A 15,338-nucleotide genomic window follows, 5' to 3' on the forward strand; every position below is an offset into this window, starting at 1 on the left:
CCCAGGTTCGGTTCCATCTCCAGTATGCCTCCCAAAGCATCCCTCCTTGAGAGGGTAAATCTTTCCCCTGAACTCAAACAATATATGTGTGGCATAACAGCCCTCCAGGTGGTAATTTCTCTGTTGAAAGGCAGATCAACCACAACACAAAGTAAGCTCCTCAAGGGAAGAGGTCATGTCTGTTTGATCTTTATACACCAGTCCTAGCATAATGCCTGACAATCATTTTTTAAAAAAATCTATTAATCACTAATATGCGCCAGACATCAGAGATTCAAAGTTTGAATGGAGTACAATTCCTTACCCTCAGGGGCTGAGAGCACAGTATGAATCTGGATATAAAAGTAACAATTATAACAATGTGTTCAGTGTTATGAACAAGGCACTCTGGAAATACAGACCACGCCACCCATGGAAGATGCTCAATAAATGTTTCATAACTGATTCAACAGCTCAATGTGCTTACTAGAGAACTCCATTTAGCTGTGTAATCTTGGGGAAGCTACTTCATTTCTCTATGCCTTAGCTTCCTCGTCTATAAAACAGAATGACATCATAAGATCTTATGAGAATTAACTGAAATGATACTTTAAGCATTTAGAACAATATCTAGTATGTAATATGTACTCAACAGAAGTGAGATATTATTTGCTGGTGGTTCTTCTAGTTTCTACTCCAACAAAAGAATAAAGGACATATGAATTTCTTTATTAATCTATTGAGGGACAGTACATCTTCAGGTTAATGGTCTCACATGCCCCATATCTAACCCATCAGCAAATCCTGACAAACAGAAACCCTCAGTTCTCACCACGTCTACCACTACCCATCTAAGCTCCCATCATTCTCACCTGGATGCTTACTGCATTCAGTGCCTAACCCAACTCCCTGCTTCCACCCAGGTGCCCATGCTCAATACAGTAACCAGGGTGATCACTTTGAAATGTAAATAAAACATCCCACAGTTTCCCAGTCCAGTCTTCATGGCAGCCTACAATGCCCTATATGGTCTGGCCTTTCATGTCTTTCCTTTCTGACTACTACTACTTACCCCCTCATTCACTGACCTCTAGCCATGTTTGTCTCCCTTTTAAAGCTTACTTTTGCCTCAGAGCCTCTGCCCTTGCTGTCCGCCCTGCCCACAGTGCCCTACTCTTAGATATTCTCATGGCTCATACCTTCTGCCCTTCCAGATCTCAAATGCTAATTCAATGGTCTTCTGTCTCCTGATTGGTGATGCCTTTTCTGAATACCTTATTTTAAATAGCAGCAACACACACACACACACACACCCTCAGTATTCACTATTCCCTTTACCTGCTTTGTTTTTCTCCATTGCTCACAACTGCACCTGACATGATTTGTATTTATTTGTTTAGTTCCGCATTGTCTCTCTTCCCTACAAGAATCTAAATTCTACAAGGCTGAGATTTTAGGCTGATGTGTTCACTGTTATATCCCCAGCATCTAGAAGGAGTTTGGATCATAATAGATGCCCAATAAATTTATGAAGAATGAATGAATGAATGGCAATCTGAAATTACAAATGAAAATGGAGGTACAAGGGAATTCATTTTACATTTATACTTAACAGTATGTGTATAGTTATTTACTATCCTTTATAATTTAAACATTGCTATCACACACAATCCCTCTTCTGAGCCTCATGAATGTTATGTTTAGTGGGCAGAGAATAATCATCATTATTTTATAAAGAATAAAACAGGATGAGAGAAGTAAGTGGTTTATGTGGGCAAAACAGCCAGTAAATACCAGGAAAAAAAAAATGGACAGGACCAGGTTCCACTCTTCCCAGCACCTTAGCCTGCCTCCTAAGTATGTAAAGACCATCATGTTGTTAACCTTAATAATTAACTGCCTCATAGAACATGATGCCCACTCCTTCCCTCTTAAAACAAAAGCAGGTAAACCTAATAATTATATCTAGGCACATAAAGGGGCAAGAAGTATGGAGGGCTGCTCTATATTGTTACTTTTTATATTCTAATACTACTTTTTTTTGCTTTTTAACAGCACTTTTTTCAAATACAACAGGTAGCAAAGTACATCAATTGTGAAACAAGAATCTAAATCATAAGGTGTGCTACTCGGACATATAGATGGGGACCAAGTACATCAACAACACTTATTCACTGTCCAGTTTCCAATAAAGTAAAATAACTGTAGACTATTGTTTGAATGCATTGTTTAAATAAAGTCCCAAATTCCTTTTTTAAACAAATGGCTCTCTGTTGCCTAACAAAATGTATTTAAAAAAATTAAGATTTATTTATTTACTTGAGAGAGAGAGCAAGAGCGGGCGGGGGGGAGCACGAAGGGGGGAGAGAGAGAGAATCTCAAGCAGGGTCCATGCTGAGAGCAGAGCCCAATGTGGGGCTCGATCACACAACCCTGAGATCATGACCTGAGCCAAAATCAAGAGTCAGACGCCTAACCGACTGGGCCACCCAGGCGCCCCAAAATGTATAAAAATTTTATCCTGGCCTTGGCATGCTGTGACGCCAACCAGCACTGACAGACACACCTGCATCCCTCCTTTTCCTGTGTCATATACATCAGCCAAATTGGCCCTGCATGTTCAAACTCTGTATTTTACAATACTAAGGTGTTTACACAAACTACTGTCAACTGTGGGAACACCTTCATTTGGACCTGTCAAAATTCTATTTGCCCCTTAAAACACTGCATTCATCTGCTTCACGGTAACTTCTCATTCCTCCAACTCAGGTATGTCCCTCTAGGTTTTCTCATCATCTTGCCTTGGATTACAGTCAGCTATACCCTTTCAGCACCCAGGATCCCCGTCCCTCAAACACACACACACACACACACACACACACGCACTGACTCTCCCTCTCTCCCTTTACCTCTTCCTCTCCTTCTTTCCTTCTCTCTCTCTCTCTCAGAAGTTTCTCTAAGGATTAGAGATGAACCTTGACTAGCTCAGAACTTTGATGAAATTTTTTCACTTGAAATGATTTTTTACAAATTATAAATACTGTTGCATTAGTTTGTATTCATTTACCCAAGGGCCTGGAAGAAAAGGAGCTAATCTAGTGGCCTTGAGTGACACCAGAGAAGCTCCATCCCCTCCACAAACCCAACTTTAAGTTCCAACAAGTCAGTATATCCCTCCATTATTACTTCCTTCATAAATGCCCTCTGACTTACTGAAGTTTAAATAAACATAAAAAGTGGTTGGAAAAGAGCAACAGATAACTAATGCATTTTGTTGTACCTTTCTCAGATTGACAGTCTGGGGTAATACCCGTAACAAGGAGATGCTGTTGTAACAACAGATGTTGACAGGAAATTTTAGCTAACCGTGACCTTTGCTTTGCCGTATGAGAAGAGTCATACAAAGTCAAATTGAGGCCGATTCCCCAGCATTCATGTCACCCTTCCCTTACTGTACAGGGACCACACTGCTTGCTTGGGACGGACTCCAGGTCCAGGCCCGGTGAAGCCCACGGAAGGCTCCCCATTCTCCTTGCCAGCAAGTGCTCAAGAATGCAGGCTATGCCAATCAGGATGTGCAATCAAAGGTGAAAGCTTTTACATTTGTGCCCTGAATTGGTCCAGAGAGACAGAGGGGAAGACTCTTCTCTTGGAGAGAAGTCCGCTTCCTCTCACAGCCTCTCAATCTCCCGACTCCTGCTCCACCCTTCTGCAATCAGTGGAGAGCCAAGCACGTGGCCCTGACTGCTAGTGGTAACCATTCACAAGCAGCTTATGGATGACACGGATACTGTGCATGTAAGCAGATGAGACAGAAAGAAACGAGGTATCTGTGGACAGACACTCCATCAAGTCATCCTATCGACCAACCCTAAGGCCCTCCCCACCCCCGGACTTCCTGTTACATAAGCCAGTAAATTTTCTTCTTGGTAAGCAAGTTTGAATCCGGTTTTCTGATACTCACTGTTGAAGACATCCTAACATAAATATTATCTAATAGAAAAATCAGTTTGGTACCCATTTCAACACCAAGCTTTAATTCAGAGCCACATAACAAATCTCAATTTTCATGTGAAACTGACATTATCAGTGAAAACGAAAAACCATTTAACTTTAGTTAGGTGGGTAAACAAGACACCAAACATTCACATGAAATAGTACTGCATGAAGTAACTTAGTATAAAAAGCAGCAGTCAAAAACAGAAAACAAAACAGAAGTTGGCCAGGGGTCCCATTAACATGTCATCACCAAAGCATTTAGGGCAAACAGACTGGCTGCAAAATTGTTCCTTAAATGGTGTCTGCACTGGACAGCATAGTGCCTACAGTTGAAACAGTGTCTACATCATCTTCACCTAATGATACAACAAAAATGTGGATTTGTGCTCACCTGTGAATAAAAGATGGAATTACTAAAGAGGGACGTGCTCTAGATCCTGAGGATAGGCTAGAAAAATGAACAGACTGAAGATCCTGATTCAACTCCCCCTACACTACCTGCTCCAAATCATCCTGAACCCAAGGGAGTAAGCAGTAGCTCCTGAGAGACAATGTGCCAATTTCCAGGCTCAGACATCAGCCCCCACTATTAAATTCCAGGATGCACCTTTCTAGCAGGCCTCAATTTGTCTTTGTAAAATCCAAGAGTTGTTTGTGTTCCTTTCTGAGGTCCCTCTCTGCTCCAAAATACTAGGTCACATAACCAATCAAAGACTCAATTTTCTACTATACACAATGAGGATTTCAATCTTAATACCTAGACTACTAAGTACTCATTCATAAATATTTATTAGGTGCCTACTATGTGCCAGGCAGCATGCCAAGGCCCAGCAGAAATGAAGATAAACTATGATTCTTACCCCCCAGAGAATTACATACCTACGGAAAGGCTGTTATGAGTATAAAAGTTTAGTGAACTAAATTAAATCCAAACACTTTATAAAGTATACAAGCATTAAGTCCCAGTGTTCTATGATGAAAATAATGAATCAGAATGATGATCTCCAAGTGCCACATGAATTTTAGAACTATAAGCAGAATAAGATGTTCTCGGTGGGTAATGAGAAGCAGTTTCCAAAAATCAATTTTAAAAGATTGTGCATCTAAGTCTGCCAAAACCTCACACATGATTTTGACCCTAGTTTTTCCTTGCTATTTGCACCAAGGAAGTATGAGACAGTCAGAAACCCTTCCTGACTGGCCTTGCTGATCATATCCCCTTAACCTTGAAACTTTCTCGAACCCCTCCTAAATTAGTTTTTATCTTTTATTGAACAGGAAACATGCCATTTATAGGTCCTGCGTCTCTGTGGCTATGGTATATTACACATACAGTGAGCAAAAAATACATACGAACTGAATTTTAAAATTCATATGGAAAAATATGCAAACTTCATGTCTTACTCCTTGAAAGTTGTTCTGTCAGTTTCCTCAAACTTCCACATCACTACCAAGTTTTGCCACACATCCTCCAAAGACGTTTTCTTACAACCACTGATTAAAAAAAAAAAAAAAAATAGAGGCACCTGGGTGGGCCAGTTGGTTAAGCATCAGACTCCTGGTTTCAGCTCCAGTCATGATCTCCGGGTTGTGAGATCAAGCCCTGCGCTGGGCTCTAAGCTCAGTGAAGAGTCTGCTTGAGATTTTCCCCCTCTCCCTCTACCCCTCCCCCTGCTGACACACACAATCTCTCTCTCAAATAAGTAAAATCTTTTTTAAAAATTTAACATGAGACAAGTTAAATGTCTTTAAGCCATTATCAGAAAACCTTCTTTGAGTACAGTTTTACTCTCTCTTACTCTCTTAAAGTAGCTTTAAATCCACCGACTCATAGCTATTTGGATCTTCTGAACTTAAAGACTAAGAGTGATTTACAGGGTTACAGGGGCGCCTGGGTGGCTCAGTCAGTCAAGCGTCTGCCTTCAGCCTCAGGTCATGATCCCAGGGTCCTGGGATCGAGCCCCACACTGGGCTCCCTGCTCAGCAGGGAGTCTGCTTTTCCCTCTCCTTGCTGCTTCCCCCTGCTTGTGCTCTCTGCCTCTCTCTCTGTCAAATACGTTAAAAAAAAAAAAAAAAGTGATTTACAAATAAGCTGAAATGGTAGAATGTGAACATTAACATGATCTGTGACTCTGGGCAAACATTACCTTCAATTTTTCCATCTCCTCCTCCCCAAACACACACAAAGTAGTCACATACTCATTCACAAGATTTTTATTAAGGAACTGAAAAATACCATTAGTTATATTGCCAGCCAAATGCACACTGCTGACTCACTGAATGTGTCAGCTAAAAATCTCAAGTCTCGTGTCTCTCAATTCAGTATTTTCACAGGTTTTTGAACACAAGTTCACTTTCAGCCCTCATAAATCTTATTTTGGCCACTGCCCATATGGTTAAAAAATCTAGGTATGTATTGCTTCTCCCACCCTCCATATTTACGTTCCTTCCTATTACTGCATCATTTGAAACCATGTCTTCATTCCAACAAGGACAAAATTTGAGTATGACAGTTAAGGATAGAGATTTCTGCAATGATCCTAGAAAGTTAGAACCAGAATGAAATACATTTTCTTGACCAGTGATCTTGAAAACAGTTATAAAATTAATTAGGACTCTTGATGATTATAATGCCACCTAACCTATATTTTTCTACTTGTTCATAAAAGCATCATGAGAGACAAGGCTAAAAATCTTGCTAAAGTCCAATAAATTGAGTCTATGACATGCCTCTGAGTTACCATCCCAGCAGTTTTGCTAAAAAAGGGAATTAGTGGATTCATGATGGCTCTCTGTAAGCATCGTAACTCTTTTCTCTGTGCTTATTATGTCACTTGTTCTGAAATACTGTCCAGCACCCACATGAAAGGTTACAGAATTGACTTACATTGTTTTTATTAAAGCCAACACATTGCCTCAAAGACGACAGAGTCTGTAATACACCAATTGCATCAGGAGACTTGAAGCCATTCTCTGCAGGTAGGCAGGTGTTCCTTACAACCCAGTCTTCCACCTTCAACTTCTATCTCATCTGTCAAATCTCCCTGTCTCCTGTTTAGCCAGAAGCTCATTTTCCTTCACAGAGCGGTCAAATGCAAAACTGACACAAACGATTCCTGGACTCCGTGTCACCCCACTATACATTACCCACCATTGGCAGGAATGCCCACTCTCAGACAAAACCTACAAGAGTCCTGATTTATTTAAGTTTTTGAGATTTGTTAGGACTAGCTCTTTTTCCAGCCAGCACTGAACAAGCCTTCTAAAAGCACAAGCTTAAATCAGCCCATCTTCCTGTTGTCAGGCAGACAGACCATCCAAACGCAAATACAGAAGGCTGGGTTGAACGCCAAGCTTCTGCCTGGTCCTCAGGAATCGGTGTTCTAGCCAAAGGGCATGCAGTCAGTCATTACCAATTTTTTTTGTTGTTTTAAAGGAGGTGGGCAAAGGAACAACCCCTTGTAATAAGTTAACTACAGACACTGGCCAAGAAGTGGTGCCATCTGGTAGTCTGGGGGAGGAGGAGGAGGAAGAGGGAAAGGTGGAGACGGGGCAGATGGGACTCCCTTAGTCATCTGTGCCTATTTATTTTGCTCCTGTTTGTGTTCAATACTTCCAGTGAATGATAGAAGGACACGTCTCTCTGTTCAAATAAAAAGATGAAGGGAGAACACAGAGCTGAATTAGCTCCCTCTCCTGCCTCTTCATTCCAAATAATCCCCACACCATCCCTCTGGCTGAAGAAGGCAAACATTCAATTCTGAGATGAAAGACCACTAAGGTATTTTCTAATGCTCACTAGGATCACGTGTCCCACTGCTATTCTTTCAGTTTTGTGACGAAATGTAATTTGCACAACTTGTGCACAACGGATACTTTATCTCTAATTACTTGGCTCTTTACAAGAATGTTTAAACACTAGAATAGAGGACAGGTAAAAGATACATGATCATAGCACAATGTGAGGCCCAGTGACACAGGACACAAAGCTCTTTTCGATCCCACCATTGCCTACCTCTCCTAACTCCTCCTTTGCAAATTACACTCCAGTCGTTCTATTCTACTTGTGGTTCCCTGATTTTACCAGACTGAATCACACTTCTTTGTACAGACAGTTCTGCTATCATCAAGCTTATCTCGAAAACCTGAATTCGTTCCAATGCAATTGACCACTGGAACAATTTCAGCACAACGTGAATTTTGCATCTGCTTGTGTACAATTTGGTATGCAAGAAATACTCGGTGAATTCAAAAAACTGCACCCAGTTTAACTGAGCTGTGCAGGAATGCACAGAACACATAGGCACATACCTCAAATATTCACCAGCTACCTCAGTTCACTGTGTGCATCAGGAGCCACTCCCACCTACATCAGGGGTTCCAACTTTCCACCTAGTTCAGGGAAGCCGCCTTCTACTACTTCGCAGTAATTCACAAACTGCAACGCTTCCAACACCCACTTACACAAGCAAACTTCAGGTCTTTTTCAATATACAGCACCATATAATTTTTTTTTTTTTTTTGGTAACCATTTAGCATGTGAAAAACTATAATACTATCTTTATTAGGTTCTTTTTTTCTTCTGTCACTGATGCAGTTTTTGAGTGGAAGCATACACATAAGACCTACAAGATACATGTCTTACTCCACTGGGCTTTGCAAATGGCAGGCTCTCAATAAACACTTCAAAAGAATGGAGGAAGTTTAATTTAAACACTCTTTTCCAGCCAACATTCTGTATTCTATAGAGGTAAATTTTTGCAAAAATAAATAAATAAATAAATAAGTCATAGTCACATATGCCCTCAGAATTTAACGTATTAATACCCTTTCCCATCTGGTCTTTATTGCCGAGGAATTTAACAGGTAGGAAAATAATCACCTTCATTTTCGAGAGCAGAAACAGTAGCATAACCAAATCAAGTGTTCTTCCTAAAGTCCTGCAAGTAATTGTGGTAAAATTGGACCTATAATCCACATCCTCTCATTCAGACACCATCCATTTCCACACATCTACACATTATGGTGGGATCATAATAATGGGAAAATGACAGGGCCATGAAATGTTCTCTATTTGGAGTTTAGAAATGAGTTCTTTGTGAGGAAGTTCCACAGTCCCCTCCCCTTTCCTTCAAGTGTTAATGATATAATCAAATCCATCAAACACTGTAAGTTGATATACCGTTATCCTGATTTGTGAGACTGTAAACTCATGTTACAGAGAAAACTATGGACAGGTAGTAGATATATCTGACCAAGTTTAGGACTCTCACACAAATGGAGAGGACTTTTGTCTGAAAGGCTCTCTCCCAGATATCTGCACAGCTTACCCTCTCAGCTCCAGCAACTATGTGTTTAGAACTGGAGGGTATTATGCTGAGTGAAATAAGTCAATCAGAGAAAGACAATTATATGGTTTCACTCATATGTGGAGTATAAGAAATAGTGCAGAGGATCATAGGGGAACAGAGGGAAAACTGAATAAGAAGAAATGAGAGAGGGAGACAAAACATGAGAGACTCTTAAGTATAAGCAACAAACTGAGGGTTGCTGGAGGGGAGGGGGTGGGGTTGGGGTAACTGGGTGATGGGCATTAAGGAGGGCACATGATGTAATGAGCAATGGGTGTTATATGCAACTGATGAATTACTAAACTCTACATATGAAACTAATGATGTACTGTATGTTCGCTAATTAAATTTAAATTAAAAAAATAAAAATAAAAAAATAAAAGTCACCCTCATTGAGCTCTACCCTAACCACCTCATTAAAAATTTCACTATTCCTCAACTATGGTAAAGAGGTTTTCCTCTTTATATGCCTTCTATTTCTAAATTTCACCCTCCAAAATTCCTTAAGATTTATGTGTTCACTTTTCCCCAAGTTTCCCATTAGATTTTAAGCTTCACGAGAGCAGATATTTTTGTCTATTTGGTTTGGATTTTGTCATCCCTAAACTTAAAACATTACCTGACATATGGTAGGAAATATCTGTTGAACAAATAAAGACATGAACGCATGCACAAGCATGATTCCCTAAGCCATTATAAGAATGAAATTAATAATCTCAAATGCACAGAACAAGGGCCCTTTAAGAAACTTGCTCAAATACATGAAAACTAGGGAAAACTTCTGGAATCATGTTAAAGGACAGCCCTCCCACACATGTGGCTCATTCAGAAGGCTAGACGCATGTTCCCCTTCTAGGCAGCTCTTAGAATTAAAAGAAGTTTCTATTTTTTTATGTGAGTGTGCTAATATTTATAGTTTGAGGCAGATTTACTTCACATCATCATCATTTCTTCAAAAAAGAATAACTGAATCACTCCTCTGTGATAAGAGCACCTGCAACAAAGTGTCTTGAAAATAAGAGGTGGGAAGAAGGGGCTATTGGATGCATTCAAAAAGAATTCACGATTGAGAAGGTAAGGCTCACAAAATAGACACCAAAGCGTTTCACAGCAAAACCTCAAAAATGGCAGAATACTTCATTGTTTCTGCCTTCCAATCCACTCAAAATCCGACCAAGTCTATAGGTCAGTAATAAACCCCAAGTGTCAAGTTCCTTCTCTTTTCCACTGTGCTTAACAAAATGAACTTATAATGGCTATCAGCAGATGTTGGTATTCAAAATAACTTAGCCCCCAAATACTTGGTTCCAAGGCATACTAAGTTAGTCGATTTAACCTCATGTTAAAACCAACATTTCATACATAGATTGTGACCATCAAATAAAGTAAGTGCATCCCTAAATAGATGGTAGTTCTATGTATACTGTTTGTTTATAAGATGTAATAGAACAAGTGCCTTGATACTGGTATTCCACACCTCTCCAAACTTCTCATTTCTCATCTGAAAATAGGACTAATGCCACCTGAGTCTGTCTCACAAAGTACTGCAAACATTAAATGAACTAAGCCAATTCATTCTCTACTTTCAGTTTCAGATAATAAGCACCTAGATAGATAATCTCAACCTTTGATGCACGTTTAGAATCACCAGAGGAGTTTAAAGAAATGATGTTAAGCCCACCTTGCAAATATGCTGATTTATATGGTCTGGAGTTGAGCTTCGGTACTTTTTTTTTAAGTGTTCCAGTTTTGGGTTATATTATCATGGAGCCAAATTTGAAAACTCAAGATTTAAATTCTAATACCCAGATTTACAAGATCTGGGGTGTGTTAGGTAATGTGTGTCTTTCTCATTTGCACTACTGCATGATTCTTAAAATCAAGTAGTATGAGAAACACTGACCAAATGCACATAAACAAAGCATTTAAAGCATTCACCATGGTACCCAGTACGTAAGTACTCAAACTATGGCAAAACATAAAATATGTATTATAGCGCATATTATATATATGAATCCAGGGTGCATTTGGAAGGAATCCATAATCACAAACTATATAACGTATAGTCAATGACTAAACAAGGCTTTATCTTTATGACATTCATGCTTCTGATTGTATTTCACCAAATATAGCAGGAAAGTATTTATTGAAAATATATACTAGAAGTTTTAAAGTTTTAGAACTCTCTATAAAGGAAAACTATCTGAACAAGTCTGCTATAACCTTAGAGAGGAAGAGGAGAGGAAGAGGAAGCAGATGAATGGGCAGGAGGAAGAAGGGAAGGACAAAGAAAATGAATCATGTAAATATTAGCCTTGGGGAGTGGGGAGGGGAGTGTTTGTGGGAGATTCCTTGACAAAAAAATACTTTAAACACTTCTGTTCTTTTTGTCTCCAGATGAGGGTAAGAACTAATATTTATTGACTCTGGCTATGCGCCAGGTCTTCCACACCCATGATCTCAGTCAATACTCCCAGCAGCCCTGCCAGGGAGCTCTTGCTACCCACAACCTCACACACCGCATCTGCACAGAACACAACCAGGCTTTGCTTTCTCAGACTCCCTGAGGCCTGACCGCTGCCTCCTCTGACAGAGTGAGGGTGTAGACAGCCAAGGCTCCTGGTGGCGCACCTTGCCATGCTGGCAGGCCTCACGCGCTCTGTTTGCTGTAGATTTACGATTCTACATAGGGGATTCCAGAGCCCCTACCTGCACTGCCTCTTGTGACGCAGCACCTCGAACAATCTCTACTCAGCAGCTGAACAGCAGGACCCTGGCAGGGTCACCAACCATCACGGAGGGAACTTAGAGACTCGTTTGCAGAGAGTTCTAAGAATGAATTATTTACTAAAATGGCCAGTCAGTCCTCATGGTCAAAGTAGAGAAAAACTGACTTGTATTGGAGAATACTTTCGTTTCAAGAACAGCAAAGTGGGCTGCCAATTTGCATTACTGGACCCACCTTAGAGAAAGAGAAACATCGGTAGAGACATGTTTGAGTGACTCAGATCATACACAAGCAGAAAATTTCACAAGAGCGGTACAGATTCCTAAAATGTTCCTGACTTGAACACATCTATCAAGTGTCAGCTATATTTTGGGGTGTCAAGCACGGTCATATAGACCCACTGACTCACCAACTGGAAATCTATGGGTTAGGAAGGAAAGGAATACGAATATCCCAAAAACCAGAAGCAGCGATTCTGATGGCGACAGCAGGGGCCCTTGGCCTCCTACTGGCGCTGGCGGCCGGTGGCCTTGTCCCTGGGGAGCCTGGCTGCTGGAGCAACACTGGGCACACAAACTGAAGACTGATTTGTAGAACAACTCCTAAGTATTGGGTATCCCAGAAAGCAAAGGGCAAACACAAGAAGATGAGAAATAAGAGGAGGAAGAACCCTTCTCAAACACATCCTCCTTAATAGTCTCAGTAGGTATTTAATTTCTATTTTTTTCCTCTTCTTTGAATTCACAAAGGCCAAATCTTCCAGTCAAATTAGAGTGCAGTAAAGCATTAAGTCAGCATTCAACAGGTTTAATTACTGTGTAAATGAAAGAAATTATTATTCATTCATGACATTTATTTCAGATCCAATGCTAGCTGCTTTTATATAAAGTTGGGGGTGGAAGAAGTAAAACTTAGATGGGGAAAGAAGAACAAGAATGAGGATATATAATTACAGCTATATTTCTTTGCCAAGCATTACTGAGCCTAAACAAAAAGTGCTTGTTTGCTCTCTTTAGAAAAAAACATGTGATCCATCAGTGGTGGCTCTGAAGAACCCCCCCCCCACCACACACACACACACACACACACACACAAGGCCAGACTTGATAGGTATACCAATATTTGAAATGCCAATAACATGGGGCTTATTAAGGCCACAAAGCCTGGTACAGCCCATTGTAGTTCGGAAGTCCTGAACTCTGGGAACAATCTTAGCAGTCAGGCTCTATGAAGAAACAGAGGCCCCACTGCACTAAGATAGAGAAGAGGCCAGCTGATGCTATCAGGACCACTGGACAATGCATCTTTTCTAATGAATTTCCACAGAGTTTAAACATCTCCCACAAGCAGAGAAGAGAGAAACATACACACCGCTCTGAAACTAAATCACATGTGGCATTTATCTTTTATTCTCATATGTCTGCCTGGTGGAAGCAACTGCAGGAGAGTGTGCCTGGGGAGCTAGTTCAAAATGGGGAGAAATGTCTGTGCACAAATCAACACACCACTAAATGAGAGATAATCTATTACCCGAATTGTTAAGACTCCATGATTTTATCAAAATATACACACTACATACTGTAATTCCATTAAATGTTTTAGGTGTTCCAAAGAACCCCTTGAACAAAGAAAAACACCTCATCAAAACTTACCCTCTTCCTGCTCCAACATATGCACACAAATGCACACAAATACACAGAGAGATATTTTTGGATTCAGTTATTCTTAAGTCTTCCCTAAACCTCCATCCACTAGCATTTAATCACTACAAATACTACAGCGCTTAGGAGTTGGCAGTAACAACATCAGTTTGTCTTAAAACCTGAGACCACACAAGTTGTGGACAAGAAATTGCTGTTGAGTAATTCAGACAGCCTTCAGGACCACGCACAAATCAGAGAAGTGATGATAATGAAGCTGTGAGTGCCAAAGTTGAAGGTTTACTTGTGCACTTGGATGACCAACTGAGTACAGTGAGCCGGAGAAAAACACCTTAAAATTCCTGGAGGCTAAATATTTTAACTAGGCTTAAAATTTTTCTGCTTGTGAGAGTTCCAACACTCTCAATTACTGGTGAAAAGTATTTAACATGTTTTTTAGGATAAAGAAAATCATTTAGGAACTATGTCTGAAGATAAAAATGTTTATTATGCATTATCACTGTGATGATTACCAAAAACTGCAGCTATGTAGTAATCAGCAAAACAGTTGTATGTATTAACACTTGGCTGAGACTCAGAATTAAGTACGGGCTTGGGATCCAGTCAATATACTAGTTTGACACCAGATTCCTTCAATTCCTGACTTCTTACTTTTAAACTGTAACTATGTAAAGCAAAGAAGTGTTAGTGAAAGCTCTATCAAGTCTCTCTTCATTTGTTCTCTGACCCATCTCTGAAGCTCCTACAGATCAGGGCTTAGGACCATCACAAGTTAGGTTTCCCTGCAGCCTAAAGCAGCTGGACCTGCAATTCCTGTCTGCACACTACCTAAGTCTTATTTTTTTTTTTAAGATTTTATTTATTTATTTGACAGAGAGCACAAGCAGGGGGAGTGGGAGAGGGAGAAGCAGACTCCCCGCTGAGCAGGGAGCCAGATGTGGGCCTTGATCCCAGGATCCTGAGATCATGACCTGAGCCGAAGGCAGACGCTTAACCAAAATAAACCACCCAGGTGCCCCCACCCCAATCCTATTTTTGTCCTCTTTAAACCTTTTGCTTTCCTCAGTGTCACTGTCCTGAGTTTTATTTGACTTAATATTCTGCCAGGAAAAATCTACTATTTTATTCTGCACTAGGCCTTTAAAAGAGATAACCTTCCTTCCCTCACCTTTAGAAAGTGAAAGAAAGATAATGTGGAATTTAAAAATATTTGTGTTTCTAAGCCTCATTGTTTGTTTTTGCTGCCCCAACCCCTTTTCTTTATTCTTTGGTAACCGTAGCTCAAGTCCTGCTTGAAGGATTAACTCTACCTGCCTTGGGGTCCCCCACAGTTTGGTGAGGTCTAAGAGGGTCAGGAGAGTCACCCCTTCAAAGGGGGTGTTTGTGTCAGAGCTGGCCAATCCGCTGCAAGTGACTGATTTAAGAATGGCCACAGGACAAACTCAGACCACAGAGGGGTGGCAGCAGGATTCTTGTTGGAGAGGACAAGAATGAGGCTCTCTCTCTCCCAGGATTGCTGAGCTGGCAGAACATTAGTCATCTTTGCCTCTACACAAGAAGCCAACACAGAGAAAGCAGTGCTGAGGGATGGAGACAGATTACTGAACACAATGGGCTCCT

General features: G+C 40.5%; 1 protein-coding gene across 2 annotated transcripts in view; it reads right to left on the minus strand.

Moving 5' to 3' along the window:
• Nucleotides 1-15,338, minus strand: part of AUTS2 (activator of transcription and developmental regulator AUTS2) — a 1,127,592-nt gene that overhangs the window by 722,602 nt on the left and 389,652 nt on the right. The window lies entirely within an intron of this gene.

Source organism: Neomonachus schauinslandi, chromosome 5, assembly GCF_002201575.2.
Source record: "Neomonachus schauinslandi chromosome 5, ASM220157v2, whole genome shotgun sequence".
Lineage (NCBI taxonomy): Eukaryota > Metazoa > Chordata > Mammalia > Carnivora > Phocidae > Neomonachus > Neomonachus schauinslandi.